Below are 13,193 nucleotides of genomic sequence, written 5' to 3'. Positions count from 1 at the left end.
GGGGCCACGAGGTGGCCAGGGAGGTAGGGCGGCGCGGCCCCACCCTTGGCCGCACCGACTCGTCTCCCTGGGCCCCTCGCGACGCCCCCGACCTACCCTTCGCCTACAAATAGCCTTCGTCGCGAAACCCCCGTACCGAGAGCCACGATACGGAAAACCTTCCGAGAGACGCCGCCGCCGCCAATCCCATCTCGGGGGATTCGGGAGATCGCCTCCGGCACCTGCCGGAGAGGGGATTCATCTCCGGAGGACTCTACGCCGCCATGGTCGCCTCCGGAGTGATGTGTGAGTAGTCTACCCCTGGACTATGGGTCCATAGCGGTAGCTAGATGGTTGTCTTCTCCTCATTGTGCTTAATTGTCGGGTCTTGTGAGCTGCCGAACATGATCAAGATCATCTATCTGTAATTCTATATGTTGTGTTTGTTGGGATCCGATGAATAGAGAATACCATGTTATGTTGATTATCAATTTATATCTATGTGTTGTTTATGATCTTGCATGCTCTCCGTTATTAGTAGATGCTACGGCCAAGTTGATGCTAGTAACTCCAAGAGGGAGTATTTATGCTCGATAGTGGGTTCATGTCTCCAGTGAATGCGGAGGAGTGACAAGAAACCTCTAAGGTTATGGATGTGCTGTTGCCACTAGGGATAAAACATTGATGCTATGTCCGAGGATGTAGTTATTGATTACATTACGCGCAATACTTAATGCAATTGTCATGTTGTTAGCAACTTAATACTTGGAAGGGGTTCGGATGATAACTTGATGGTGGACTTTTTAGGCATAGATGCATGCTTGGATAGCGGTCTATGTACTTTGTCGTAATGCCCAATTAAATCTCACTATACTCATCATAATATGTATGTGCATGGTCATGCCCTCTCTATTTGTCAATTGCCCAAGCTGTAATTTGTTCACCCAACATGCTATTTATCTTATGGGAGAGACACCTCTAGTGAGCTGTGGACCCCGGTCCAATTCTTTACATCTCGAAATACAATCTCTGCATACTTGTTCTACTGTTCTCTCGCAAACAATCATCATCCACACTATACATCTAATCCTTTGTTACAGCAAGCCGGTGAGATTGACAACCTCACTCGTTTCGTTGGGGCAAAGTACTTTGGTTTGTGTTGTGCGGGTTCCACGTTGGCGTCGGAATCCCTGGTGTTGCGCCGCACTACATCTCGCCGCCATCAACCTTCAACGTGCTTCTTGACTCCTACTGGTTCGATAAACCTTGGTTTCTTGCGAGGGAAACTTGCCGCTGTACGCATCACACCTTCCTCTTGGGGTTCCCAACGGACGCGTGTCGAACGGAAAGACAATACGTCAACCACGCGCATCAAGCAAATTTACGGCGCCGTTGCGGGGAGATCAAGACACGCTGCTAGGGGAGTCTCCACATCCCAATCTCTTTACTTTGTTTTTGTCTTGCTTTATTTTATTTACTACTTTGTTTGCTGCACTAAATCAAAACACAAAAAAATTAGTTGCTAGTTTTACTTTATTTGCTATCTTGCACTCTATATCAAAAACACAAAAAAATTAGTTACTTGCATTTACTTTATCTAGTTTGCTTTATTTACTGTTGCTAAAATGGGTACTCCTGAAAATACTAAGTTGTGTGACTTCACAACCACAAATAATAATGATTTCTTATGCACACCTATTGCTCCACCTGCTACTACAGCAGAATTCTTTGAAATTAAACCTGCTTTACTAAATCTTGTTATGCGAGAGCAATTTTACGAGTGTTAGTTCTGATGATGCTGCTGCCCATCTTAATAATTTTGTTGAACTTTGTGAAATGCAAAAGTATAAGGATGTAGATGGTGACATTATAAAATTAAAATTGTTCCCTTTCTCATTAAGCGGAAGAGCTAAAGATTGGTTGCTATCTCTGCCTAAGAATAGTATTGATTCATGGACTAAATGCAAGGATGCTTTTATTGGTAGATATTATCCCCCTGCTAAAATTATATCTTTGAGGAGTAGCATAATGAATTTTAAACAATTGGATACTGAGCATGTTGCACAAGCATGGGAAAGAATGAAATCTTTGGTTAAAAATTGCCCAACCCATGGAGTGACTACTTGGATGATCATCCAAACCTTTTATGCAGGACTGAATTTTTCTTCGCGGAACCTATTGGATTCAGCTGCTGGAGGTACCTTTATGTCCATCACTCTTGGTGAAGCAACAAAGCTTCTTGATAATATGATGATCAATTACTCTGAATGGCACACGGAAAGAGCTCCACAAGGTAAGAAGGTAAATTATGTCGAAGAAACCTCTTCCTTGAGTGATAAGATTGATGCTATTATGTCTATGCTTGTGAATGATAGGACTAATGTTGATCCTAATAATGTTCCGTTAGCTTCATTGGTTGCCCAAGAAGAACATGTTGATGTAAACTTCATTAAAAATAATAATTTCAACAACAATGCTTACCGGAACAATTCTAGTAACAACTATAGGCCATATCCTTATAATAATGGCAACGGCTATGGTAATTCTTATGGGAATTCTTACAACAATAATAGGAACACACCCCCTGGACTTGAAGCTATGCTTAAAGAATTTATTAGTACACAAACTGCTTTTAACAAATCTGTTGAAGAAAAGCTTGGGAAAATTGATATACTTACTTCTAAAGTAGATAGTCTTGCTGCTGATGTTGATCTTTTGAAATCGAAAGTTATGCCTCATGAAAATCTTAATAATAAAATTGTTACTACAGCAAATGCCATCCAAGTTAGAATTAATGAGAATATAAGATTGATGGCCGAATTGCGTGCTAGGTGGGAAAGAGAAGAAAATGAAAAAGAAGATAATATAGCTAAAGTTTGGACTATTACCACCACTAGTAATGCTAATGCTACACAAGTTGCTGCACCTCCTACTAATAATAATAAAAGAATTGGTATTAGCAATGTTTCCACTTCTAATGCAAAGCGCGAAAAACTGCCTGAAACTGCTAAAACTGCTGAAACTGCTTGTGATAAAACTGATGAAATTTTTTCCAACATTGGGGATGATGATCCCATTGCTTTAGATTATAATGGTTTAGATTTTGATGATTGCCACATCTCTGAAGTTATAAAGTTCTTACAAAAACTTGCTAAAAGTCCTAATGCTAGTGCTATAAATTTGGCTTTCACGAAACATATTACAAATGCTCTCATAAAAGCTAGAGAAGAGAAACTAGAACGCGAAGCTTCTATTCCTAGGAAGCTAGAGGATGGTTGGGAGCCCATCATTAAGATGAAGGTCAATGACTTTTATTGTAATGCTTTATGTGATCTTGGTGCAAGTATTTCTGTTATGCCTAAGAAAATCTATAATATGCTTGACTTGCCACCGCTGAAAAATTGTTATTTGGATGTTAATCTTGCTGATCAATCTACAAAGAAACCTTTGGGGAAAGTTGATAATTTTTGCATTACCGTTAACAATAACCTTGTCCCCGTTGATTTTGTTGTCTTGGATATTGAATGCAATGCATCTTGTCCCATTATATTGGGAAGACCTTTTCTTCGAACTCGTTGGTGCTATCATTGATATGAAGGAAGGTAATATTAAATATCAATTTCCTCTCAAGAAAGGTATGGAACACTTCCCTAGAAAGAGAATGAAGTTACCTTTTGATTCTATTATTAGAACAAATTATGATGTTGACACTTCGTCTCTTGATAATACTTGATACACACTTTACGCGCCTAGGCGAAAGGCGTTAAGAAAGCGCTTATGGGAGACAACCCATGTTTTTACTACAGTACTTTGTTTTTATTTTGTGTCTTGGAAGTTGTTTACTACTGTAGCAACCTCTCCTTATCTTAGTTTAGTGTTTTGTTGTGCCAAGTAAAGTCGTTGATAGTAAGGTTCATACTAGATTTGGATTACTGCACAGAAACAGATTTCTTTGCTGTCACGAATCTGAGCTGTTTTCTCTGTAGGTAACTCAGAAAATTATGCCAATTTACGTGAGTGATCCTCAGATATGTACGCAACTTTCATTCAATTTGAGCATTTTCATTTGAGCAAGTCTGGTGCCTCAATAAAATTCGTATTTACGAACTGTTCTGTTTTGACAGATTCTGCCTTTTATTTCGCATTGCCTCGTTTTGATATGCTCGATGGATTTTTCGATTCCATTGACTTTCAGTAGCTTTGTGCAATGTCCAGAAGTGTTAAGAATGATTATGTCACCTCTGAACATGTATATTTTAATTGTGCACTAACTCTCTAATGAGTTGTTTTGAGTTTGGTGTGGAGGAAGTTTTCAAGGATCAAGAGAGGGAGATGATACAACATGATCAAGAAGAGTGAAAGCTCTAAGCTTGGGGATGCCCCGGTGGTTCACCCCTGCATATATCAAGAAGACTCAAGCGTCTAAGCTTGGGGATGCCCAAGGCATCCCCTTCTTCATCGACAACATTATCAGGTTCCTCCCCTGAAACTATATTTTTATTCCATCACATCTTATGTGCTTTGCTTTGAGCGTCGGTTTGTTTTTGTTTTTGTTTTTGTTTGAATAAAATGGATCCTAGCATTCTTTGTGTGGGAGAGATACATGCTCCGCTGTAGCATATGGACAAGTATGTCCTTAGGCTTTACTCATAATATTCATGGCGAAGTTTCTTCTTCGTTAATTTGTTATATGGTTGGAATTGGAAAATGATACATGTAGAAATTGCTAAAATATCTTGGATAATGTGATACTTGGCAATTGTTGTGCTCATGTTTAAGCTCTTGCATCATATACTTTGCACCCATTAATGAAGAAATACATAGAGCATGCTAAAATTTGGTTTGCATATTTGGTCTCTCTAAGGTCTAGATAATTTCTAGTATTGAGTTTGAACAACAAGGAAGACGGTGTAGAGTCTTATAATGTTTACAATATGTCTTTTATGTGAGTTTTGCTGCACCGGTTCATCCTTGTGTTTGTTTCAAATAGCCTTGCTAGCCTAAACCTTGTATCGAGAGGGAATACTTCTCATGCATCCAAAATACTTGAGCCAACCACTATGCCATTTGTGTCCACCATACCTACCTACTACATGGTATTTGTCCGCCATTCCAAAGTAAATTGCTTGAGTGCTACCTTTAAATTTCTATCCTCTACCTTTACAATATATAGCTCATGGGACAAATAGCTTAAAAACTATTGTGGTATTGAATATGTACTTATGCACTTTATCTCTTATTAAGTTGCTTGTTGTGCGATAACCATGTTCCTGGGGACGCCATCAACTACTCTTTGTTGAATATCATGTGAGTTTCTATGCATGTTCGTCTTGTCTGAAGTAAGGGAGATTTACCACCTAATGGTTAGAGCATTGCATATTGTTAGAGAAGAACATTGGGCCGCTAACTAAAGCCATGATCCATGGTGGAAGTTTCAGTTTTGGACATATATCCTCAATCTCATATGAGAAAATTAATTGTCGCTACATGCTTATGCATATAAGAGGAGTCCATTATCTATTGTCTATGTTGTCCCGGTATGGATGTCTAAGTTGAGAATAATCAATAGCGAGAAATCCGATGCGAGCTTTCTCCTTAGACCTTTGTACAGGCGGCATAGAGGTACCCCTTTGTGACACTTGGTTAAAACATGTGCATTGCGATGATAATCCAGGTAATCCGAGCTAATTAGGACAAGGTGCGGGCACTATTAGTATACTATGCATGAGGCTTGCAACTTATAAGATATAATTTACATGACACATATGCTTTATTACTACCGTTGACAAAATTGTTTCTTGTTTTCAAAACCAAAGCTCTAGCACAAGTATAGCAATCGATGCTTTCCTCTTTGAAGGACCTTTCTTTTACTTTTATTGTTGAGTCAGTTCACCTATCTCTCTCCACCTCAAGAAGCAAACACTTGTGTGAACTGTGCATTGATTCCTACATACTTGCATATTGCACTTGTTATATTACTTTACATTGACAATATCCATGAGATATACATGTTATAAGTTGAAAGCAACCGCTGAAACTTCATCTTCCTTTGTGTTGCTTCAATACCTTTACTTTGAATTATTGCTTTATGAGTTAACTCTTATGCAAGACTTATTGATGCTTGTCTTGAAAGTACTATTCATGAAAAGTCTTTGCTATATGATTCAGCTTGTTTACTCATGTCATATACATTGTTTTGATCGCTGCATTCATTACATATGCTTACAATAGTATGATCAAGGTTATGATGGCATGTCACTCAGAAATTATCTTTGTTTATCGTTTACCCGCTTCGGGACGAGCGAAACTAAGCTTGGGGATGTCGATACGTCTCCGACGTATCGATAATTTCTTATGTTCCATGCCACATTATTGATGATATCTACATGTTTTATGCATACTTTATGTCATATTTATGCATTTTCCGGAACTAACCTATTAACGAGATGCCGAAGAGCCGCTTGTTCGTTTTCGCTGTTTTTGGTTTCGAAATCCTAGTAAGGAAATATTCTCGGAATTGGACGAAATCAACGCCCAGAAGCCTATTTTGCCACGAAGCTTCCAGAAGACCGAAGAGTCAACGAAGTGGGGCCACGAGGTGGCCAGGAGGTAGGGCGGCGCGGCCCCACCCTTGGCCGCGCCGACCTGTCTCCTCGGGCCCTCGCGACGCCCCGACCTACCCTTCCGCCTACAAATAGCCTTCGTCGCGAAACCCCCGCATGCGAGAGCCACGATACGGAAAACCTTCCAGCGACGCCGCCGCCGCCAATCCCATCTCGGGGATTCAGGAGATCGCCTCCGGCACCCTGCCGCGAGAGGGGATTCATCTCCCGGAGGACTCTACGCCGCCATGGTCACCTCCGGAGTGATGTGTGAGTAGTCTACCCCTGGACTATGGGTCCATAGCGGTAGCTAGATGGTTGTCTTCTCCTCATTGTGCTTAATTGTCGGGTCTTGTGAGCTGCCGAACATGATCAAGATCATCTATCTGTAATTCTATATGTTGTGTTTGTTGGGATCCGATGAATAGAGAATACCATGTTATGTTGATTATCAATTTATATCTATGTGTTGTTTATGATCTTGCATGCTCTCCGTTATTAGTAGATGCTCTGGCCAAGTTGATGCTAGTAACTCCAAGAGGGAGTATTTATGCTCGATAGTGGGTTCATGTCTCCGTGAATCTGGAGGAGTGACAAGAACCTCTAAGGTTATGGATGTGCTGTTGCCACTAGGGATAAAACATTGATGCTATGTCCGAGGATGTAGTTATTGATTACATTACGCGCAATACTTAATGCAATTGTCTGTTGTTAGCAACTTAATTGTGGGGACCCCGAACTAACTGTCCGAAATACCCTATTATGTATACAGTTCACGATCCCATGATCAGTGCGCCGTGAACACATAACCGAACTGATATCAAATTACATCCTTCATTACAAAACGGAAGAAGAAAATTACAATAAGGTCTCATGACCAATACTTACATAATAGCCTCGAAGGGCCTAACTAAACATCAGAGTAGCATCATCACTTCAACAGCGCGGAGCCCAAGTCATCTGCCATAAGCCCTACAGGCAACTGACTGGGAAGACGTTCCTAGCTCGCATAGACGTCGTCAACTCCTTCTTTATCCGTCGTGTTCCTCCAAGTCTGGCCAAGTAAATAGCCAGGGACAAAGCCGTGAGTACATTGGAATTGTACTCGCAAACCATCAAGAAAGGTGCTAACAATGCTAACTAAAAGAGACAAGAGAGGAAGGATAGTTTCTTTTGTGGATATAGCATGTGAAAGAGAATCGGTTTCTCTTGTGGATATAGCATCCCAACATCGCAGTTGAAGAGGACACTAAGAGGGTTCTATGACATCTCTATATCTTTGTTAAAGAAGATACTTCAAAAGAGTTCTACAACATAAAACACTAGGAAGGGAGTAACCCAGTTTATTTCCTTTTCGACCATCTCCATATGGTCAACCAAACCATTCTAGTACCCTTCCGGTACTCCGAAAACAAGTTCCTTTTTCCTTTGGTAAACACTTTCTCAAACAAAACTCATCAGGCTAAGCAACAGCCATTTCAACCGTCCATGACCGCGGACACGGCTATTCGAATAGATTTGACTCTGCAGAGTTTGCACACTTTCCCCACAACTATCCGGATACCTATCGTGTGGGCATCATCCCCGCATAACAACATATGCCACGACGGATACCCGGACATAACTTTTCGCCCATTCGACTTAACACGAGGTCCTACCCTATGGAGTATGTACCTCCCCGGCACCGTGGCAGCTCACCTCCTTTTGAGCGTGGCTCCACCGCCAAGCCAGGAGACCCATAGTGTCTTCCGGACGGGTCAGCCCCGAAGGCCTCCCGTTATACTATTGTCTCAACCATGACAACCCGGACTCGGGGGTAACCGTACCCTTGTATAGTTGTGCGGTGCCTCATGCTAAGAAGAACGAACGTCAAGTTAAGCTCCGTGCCCATGTTGGAGTAGCTATGGTTGCGCGGGTTAATTGTCACGGGTGAATACTTAGGCGCCAAAGTTTTCGAAAACAAGATTTTCTTTTCAACCATCTTTGCCAAGATCCTTTCCTTTCATAAACACACGCTTGGGTAAGTCCAACTCACCCAAGGTTTTCAAAAATTCTTTTCAACAAGGTATTTTTCCAAGGGGGTTCCCAACCTATAGTTTTATGAAGGAACTAAGAGTCACAATGACATGATGCTAGCCATCATACCACTAAGGGGATGATAATTGAGGTGTTAAGGGGATCATACATACTTAGGATAAGCATGCATAGGGACATCGTAAATAGCATGATTCAACAAGGGTCATGATGTTAATCATCATACCACTAAGAAGATGATAATATAGGTGGTCAAGGGGGCATACATGCTTAGAGTAAGCATGCATAAGATCAACAAGGGGTTCAACACACTCGAGAGTAAGTATGTATAACAGCAACAAGGGGTTCACAAACTTGGGAGTAAGTATGCATGGCATCAACAAGGGGTTTAAGATATGGCAAGGGCATGATGCTAACCACCATACCACTATGGGGTGCAAAAAGGGTGTCAAGAGGTCGACACACACAAGACAAGTGGGCGTACCCATCACACTTAGAGGGGTACACCAAGAACATGATGATGACCACCATTTCTCTAAATGGGATGGTAGGTGAGGTGTCAAAGAGAATTCAACATGCTCACGGCGAGCATGCTCCATCAATATAAGTAGATACCACACAAAATAGATCGAGAGACAAGAATAACAACAAAGTAACCACAATATGTGATTCAACATTCAGAGATCAAGAGATGGCTTGCCTTGGCTTATTTGTCCCTGGACTTCTTCAACTTCATCAATATAAGAATCCCGTCAATATAAAAAAAAAAATCCTTGCCCGAACCACTTCTTCTTCTTCTCCGGGATTGTTCGCATCTATCGTCGGAAAATATAAAAGGAACACAATAAATCATATGGTAACAACACAACAATCAACAATGAACAATCAATAGCTAAGCACTCTATTAAGGGCTAACATACAAAAGGGCTTATAGATACTTCAAAACAACTTTTCAAAAGAAAACCCATTTATTTTACTTAATAAAAGTATGAGAGCCTCACAAAGTAGCAATTGCTTCTCCGGTTATCACCATGGCATAATTTAAATATCCCCTGGTAGATAACACCAAAAAGAATACAAGTGCAATGCTTTGGCCTCATAAAACATTTTTGGAAAAGCAAGACATCATTTTCCTATTGTATTTTGCTTACAAAACACTATACTAAAAATAGGAAGTAACCAAGGTACTACTCCTTTTGAATTCTTAAGAAAAACAATAACACTTGGTTTAAGTTGAAAAAGGTTTTGTTTTTCAGAAATAAAACATAGGTTGACCATTTTTAATAAAGGAGATGGGCAAAGTTTTTAAATAAACAAAAAGTTTTGGTTCAACAATTGATGTGACACACACATATTAATAATAGTAACAAATATGCATGAACAGTGACTAAAAATATTTTTCCTAGATGGCCAGTACTAAAACAAGACTAACACAATTGGATTCACCCAAAAATATTAATCCTACAATTTTAGGAATTAGCTAGAGTCTGCAGTACACATAGTACAAGTTTAATTCACCAAACATCGTACAAAAATCCTAAAAATATGGGACCAGTGGCATAGGAAAGGTAATTAAATTTATAAACTAATGAAATTTGTTTCATTCGATTTGGGATTGTAAATCTTGAGTTATTCACATTTTAGTGCCTCTGGGTTTAACCACTACTTAACAGCAAAATTCAAAGTTTAAAATAATTAAAACGGGCGGGAACTTACTGGGCCATGCGTGTTTGAAATTTGGGCCGGCCCAGGAGGTATTCCAGGTGGAGGGAGGGGAAATAAAAGAAAAAGAAGAGGAGGGGAGGAGGGCCCGGGGCGGGGCCCAGTGTGCATGGCCGACGTGGCCCAGGCCATGCACGCGCACGGGCGTCGTCTCCCTCGCGCGGTACAGCAACGCGGGCGCTCTGGGAGAAAACGGAGGCGGCCGAGGACGTACCGGCGGCGGGCGGGCGACGACGAGGCCGGGCTAGGCGGAGGGGCGGCGTCCAGGGGCGGTGCAGGGGAAGGCTTGGCGGTGACCTTCTCCTCCGCAGAAGCTCCTCCCGGTGGCGATCTCCTCGCATGTGCCTTCGGGCAATGGTGGCGGCCGCGAGCTCCAGCGGTCCTGGAGGCAAACGGAGGGGCTCGTTAGGGCGAGGAGAGGACGGTGAGATGGTTGGAGCAAGGAGGAAGGGACGAGGATGCTGTGGGCGAGCTCGACCGTGCCCGCCACCCTTGCGGTGACCACGGCCGTGGCATGCTTGCCGGCGAGCAGCAGCAGGGCGCGTCGGCGCTTCTGGGGGAGAGCTGGAGTGTGGAGAGGATGGAGTGGGAGTGGTGTGAGGGAAGGGAGAGGCATGGGTGGGGGTTTTATAGCCGGATGGAGGAGCGGGGGTGGTGGCCACGGCCAATGGCTGAGCGGGCGAGCGGTGCTGCCGGCCAATGGAGGCGCACGTGGTGACGTCAGGGCTGTGCGGGCGAGTGACATCGCAGGGCTTGTGTCAGCAGAGGCGCGGGAAGGAGGAGGGTGCGAGCGGGAGGTGTTCTGGAACGCTTTTCTCGTCCAGGCTTCGTTAGGGTTTCGGTAAGAGGGGTGGGCTGGCCGTTTGATGGGCTTGGGAAGGGAAGAGAGGGGAGCCCAGGTGGTCCCTGAGCTGGGTAAGAGGCCTGGGAGGGCAACAGGGGCGGGTGGTGCTGGTGCACCATGGCCCGGCCATGTGGAGAGGAAGGGGGAAAGGTGGTGCAAGGGCACCATGGCTCGGCCACAAGGAAGAAGAAAAAAGGAGGGGTGGTGCCCTCTAGGGTTTACAAGAGAGGGGAGGAAAAGAGGGAGTGTAGGGTGAGTGGAGAGGGAGGGTGCCATGCAATGCCCATGTGACCAGGGTTAGTAGAGAGGGGTCATTGCAAAATAATGGAGAAAGAGAAGAGGGGTGGTGTGATGACGATGCCAACTTGATAAAAATCAAGTAGGGAGAAGAGGGGGTGTATGGTGGTGTTGAACAAGTGCTTACAAGCGTGTTGTGCATGCATTTTGGTTGAAAGACAAAGAGAGATTTTCCTAGAACATATCTTTGGAATGGAAAAGATAAAATTTTCCTATCTCCACTTGAGCAAGGATTTTGGAAAGGTTTGGTAGGACTAGAAATATTTGGATAAGTGATAAATATAGTTATGGAGGTTTTTTTTTCTAGGGTTTTATGACAAGAGGAGGGAAACTCCAAATTTGTAAATTTGGATCAATGCCAAGGGTAGGGTTGGGTGTTTTTGGAAAGTTAGATATACCAATAGAGTTTTATTCAGTGATTGACAGATGATAATTAGCCAAGATCATGACTAGGTGGAGTTGTGAACTAGATAGATATGTGAAGTGTTTTAATGGCAAATATAATGCCATGGATCTTTGATCACAGATCAAATAGTCCTAACTTTATCTTGGTGGATATGGCCTTGATTTGATATGCTTACTTCAAAACTTTTTGAAATGGAGGAGAGGTCTTAGAAGAGTAGAATAATCCATGGAGGAAATAGAAGATATGAATCATTCCATTTTGTAATTTTAAGAAACTAAAACTACATACAAAGGCTTTCACAAGATTTTTAAAGTCCCATAAAGTACCTTGTGCCAAAATAAAACAATGTCTTTTGCAAACTCTTTTGCGATACCATGATCAAAGATGATCATAGTCAATTTTAAAAGAAGGGTTTTTGACAAAATCCTTTGAATTAAAATTTTGAGTCAAAGGACAAAACCAAAAGAGGTTTTGGGTTTTAGGTCAAAAGATTTGATTATTTGAAAGAGAGAAGGTTAAGGTAATACAAGAGTGACCATAACTTCACTATTTTCTGGAGATTAGAATTTGTGTGTTGAGGTACTTATGGGGAAAACACCAAGCATAGGGTTTATGCATCGGTAAAGAAAGGAAAAGAATTCTCCAGGGCCACACATGTGTTTTATTTAGTGAGTTGTTAAGTTGTTTTAACACTAGAGATGTTGTTCTATGAGGTAACTCAAGATAATTGCAACAAGCACAACAAGACCAATCATCTTAATTAGTCTTTAGAAAAAGTTTTTGTTCCCCCTGATTTTTGCAATATGGACAACTAATCAAGGTTGCAAAAGTTGTGATGTGACATTAATACTGGAAGGGGTTCGGATGATAACCTGAAGGTGGGCTTTTTAGGCATAGATGCATGCTGGATAGCGGTCTATGTACTTTGTCGTAATGCCCAATTAAATCTCACTATACTCATCATAATATGTATGTGCATGGTCATGCCCTCTCTATTTGTCAATTGCCCAACTGTAATTTGTTCACCCAACATGCTCTTTATCTTATGGGAGAGACACCTCTAGTGAACTGTGGACCCCGGTCCAATTCTTTACATCTGAAATACAATCTACCGCAATTGTTCTACTCGTTCTCTGCAAACAATCATCATCCACACTATACATCTAATCCTTTGTTACAGCAAGCCGGTGAGATTGACAACCTCACTGTTTCGTTGGGGCAAAGTACTTGGTTTGTGTTGTGCAGGTTCCACGTTGGCGCCGGAATCCCTGGTGTTGCGCCGCACTACATCTCGCCGCCATCAACCTTC

This window comes from Lolium rigidum, chromosome 4 (genome assembly GCF_022539505.1).
Source record: "Lolium rigidum isolate FL_2022 chromosome 4, APGP_CSIRO_Lrig_0.1, whole genome shotgun sequence".
In the NCBI taxonomy this organism is placed as follows: domain Eukaryota; kingdom Viridiplantae; phylum Streptophyta; class Magnoliopsida; order Poales; family Poaceae; genus Lolium; species Lolium rigidum.
The sequence above is the reverse complement of the archived record's forward strand: the minus strand, read 5'-3'. Positions refer to the sequence as shown.